The 3672-nt window shown below is 48.8% G+C and overlaps 1 pseudogene; it reads left to right on the top strand.

The window, feature by feature from the left end:
• The first annotated feature begins 632 nt into the window (after window positions 1-632).
• On the top strand, window positions 633-1824 carry LOC146200783 (uncharacterized; annotated as a pseudogene).
• The last annotated feature ends 1848 nt before the right edge of the window (window positions 1825-3672 follow it).

The raw sequence follows: 3672 nt of genomic DNA, 5'->3' as shown, positions 1-3672 counted from the left end.
ACGTGCTCTTGTCCCACCGTGTGCGGTACAAACCACAGCGGTCTTACCCGCGCACCCGCGCAGATGAGGTTGAGCTATAGAGGATCCAGGTCGGGGTTGTCTTCACATCTGCTCTAGCACGAACATGGCCTCAATATCGGTATTTATATGAACGTCCAGGGTGTACTGTATGCAAGTCACAAAATAATGAGGCAGATATTCACCACGTATTGTGGGTTGACCGGCACTGAAACCGACGAGAATTCGACATCTGACGGCAGTGGGCCTGTCGTCGAACAACTCATCTTCGTACATTGCTTGAATGCAAGGACCTTATCATCGCTCTGTCTTGAAATTTAATAGAACAGCCAACCTTTTTTGTTTCATTTATTACCCCTTTAATTGTTTTACGTATTCCATTATGCCCTGGAGCAGTAAACAACGTTTTTGAAAAAATCGCACTTATCGAGAATCGGTTCGTCATACAGTAGAAAGCAGAAGCTTCTTGCTCATGTGGCATACGCTTGATCTACTCTAGCAAGGAATCTGGTTACTACAACACAAAAAAGGCCATAGGAGCGGAGGATAACGCTGTACTATGCACGGCACAGGATGCAATAGTTGAATGTAGGTCTATGCAAGAAGAGACAGACATGATCCCCCTCAACGTGGATATTTCCGGTGACCTTGTTAATGTATAGGTGGGAACACTGCAATACATAAATAACGACACCCATTGGAAGCCGCTACTCATATGATTGCATTTCGGAGAGCTTGAATCAAACTTGCGATCGGAACCGTGGCGGGCGCAAAAGGCTATCAGTTACAGAAGGTCAACAGAAACATTCAACCGAACTGAATAATGATTGAAAGGCGCACCGCCACCTGCGTTATCGATAAGATGAAGGTATCGGTGAGAAGATGCCAGCATGCCGTTGTGCAGGCAAGTGCCATTACTATTCGTAATTATCAGGGTGGTACATACAATGTAGTCTTGTCTTCCTACACCAAGAATAATCCGCAGAAGCTGGTATACATGGCACTGAGTAGCGCTACAGACATCAACGGATTCTATCTGACCAATGTTGACAACGACTTCACATTCTACCACGAAAACGCCAATCCGGACAGAAAGTTAGATGCTCAATTTTGTCATTAGCAGTCCGACGAACTTGAAACCATCACCGCCAAGTGCCTCACCATGACTTAACAGCCGCACTACTTGTTGATGTCCGCGCTTAACGTACGCTCGCTTGCCGCACATGCCAGGATGTACACCACAATCACATCCTGCGGTATTCGCCTGTATTTTGCTTTGCGGAAACCAGGATGGATCCCGAAGAGCCTCTCAAAATCATACTAGATTTCTTGCACAGTTGTGGTGATAGCAGAGACCAGAACAGCGTGGCAGGAGTCGTTATCTACTTGAGCACGGGTCTCTCTGCAATACCAATCGAAATGTGTGCACGTCACATGAAGTTGATGAACTCTGCGCCACAAAGTTGCTCAACGGCTTGCTGGTTGTGGCTGCCTACTTCTCCCCTACCTAACTCACCAAAGACGTCGTGCACTTTCTGCGACTCGCATTAACCGTCTATGGATCCACACCGATGTTAGTAGCGGGGAACTTTAATGTTTTCATAAAGAGAAAAAGGAATTTGTTACACGTATGCGAGAAACATCCGGCTGCTCTCCCTGCTAACGCCTCTCGCGGCTGTGACAACATTGCGAGATACTTGTATGGATCTCGTCTTTGAGAACCAGGCATTAGTGCACCAAGTTGAAAATATATCAATCTATTTCTCCGACCACAAAGTTTTTTTCATGACAGTTAAGAACTGTTAATGGAGTGTTTGTTGAAGGAATATGTGTGAAAAATAAAAACGTTGTCTGTGATTGTACGTACAGGTCTTCTTCGGTTTCTTTGCTTCAATCTATCAATTTCGCTTTACGAATTAGCGTAATCGTCGGCACTTTTTTTATCGGCATATGGTTAGACCACTATTCTGCCGCCGATCATTTGCTATCGTGGCACCGAAATGCGCGCCCCAATGCAAATTATCAGGCCATTCTTATCGCGTCCAGGCTAAACTAGTGCCGTGAATCACATAACAGAAGAGGGCTGCATACTCATTTTGAGCACATGGAGACCTTTACGTACACCGCAACTCAACGCACAGGTGTTTTAGTTTTTCACTTCCATAAAAAGACGGCCGCTGCGCGGCTAGTTTCCAGCCTGCATCTTCTGACTCAGGAGTACAAGCCCTTTGGTCAACTTGAGACTCACTAGCAATCAGCACGCTTGAACAAGGTACACTCACCATCGAGTGTGTGATTGTGGTAGGGTGTTGGCAACGCAATGCGACCTCTGGGCATAACTGAACCACACCGAAGTTATCGTCTAGAAATTAAATGAACTAGGGCCAACAATTGAACAGTGCGACTCCGACATTTCTAAATGAAAAGATATTGTTACGAAGAACATCGGCAGTGGCGCGAGAGGATCCCTAGCGCTAGGCCAACCATTAAATCACCCTTCACCCTATCGCCATGTTGTTCTTGTCACCGCGTAACATTTTGGTGCAGGTGCGGAGTACGTAATCCCCATCCTCGCCTTGGAGCATCGACGCCATCTGTAAGCCGGGACCATTGACCGAGGGCCAAGGGACGTCACCGAGCAGCTTCGCCCCAACCCTTCCAGCCCACACTCGAGCAACTACCACCGCCCAGCCCCCAGTCCGGATCTGAAGACAAGGAGAACAGACAGACCAACCAGAACCGAGACGAAGAACCCGAAAGACCCGCAGGAACCTATGGACACGAACACGCCACCCCCGCCCATGCCGCCCTACGTGACCTCGAGCCATCCGTTTCATCGGTTTAGTTGCAGACTCTGGTGACGGATGGTTGAACAGCTCCAGGGGAGGCGGATCACACACGCATCAGACATCATTGTGGCAAGAAAGTCATTCATTCCTGTCTTTCCTTGAACATCCTCACCCTCACGTAACCATCACCTTCAAGCGAACCGATCGGGACGATCGCTCGGTGGCCCCGGGAAGTGTTACGAAGATCGGCAGTGGCGCGAGAGGACGCTAGGCCAACCATTAAATCATCCTTCGCCCTATTTCCATGTTGTGCTGTCCTCTTTGCTTGTCACTACGTAACAATATCCTTGCCCAGTGCTTTCGTCGTCTTGAACGTACGCCATTGTTGTGAGTTTGTTCGCTGCAGAGTTGCCTCTTCGATTGCCTTCTCGACGCATAATCGGTACCTGCAAAACGCTTGGAAACGTGGACAGCAAAGAAAGGTCTAGGGATCACTTGTCGGTCAATATTTCTCTCTTAATTCGTGAAAAAATGGATCGCTAAACCGGAAATGCCGCTCACAAGTTCCGCACCAGGCAATCCCGCGAACACAATTCCCCAACATGCCGCCGCCAACTCGTTTCGGTGTTCCTTCTGTAAATGGCAGCAATTTTGCACACGTTCTATACACGCGGTCACTAGCCGCGTCTTCTTACATTGCGCCTACTACAAAGGCGAGCGGACGCTCCATGGCTTATGTCCTCCGCCGCGGCGCAGCCGCTCAGAGCATAGCGCATGCGTAGTGAGGCGCACAGATAAGTGATGACGTCACGCGCTGAGCTGCGTAGAGACCGGTGACGTGACTGCGCGCGGTTCGGAGCACAGT

The sequence above is a fragment of the Amblyomma maculatum genome, chromosome 2 (genome assembly GCF_055883805.1).
Source record: "Amblyomma maculatum isolate TAMU_Amacu chromosome 2, ASM5588380v1, whole genome shotgun sequence".
NCBI classification, from domain to species: Eukaryota; Metazoa; Arthropoda; class Arachnida; order Ixodida; family Ixodidae; genus Amblyomma; species Amblyomma maculatum.
This window is presented reverse-complemented; position numbering and strand designations above follow the sequence as displayed.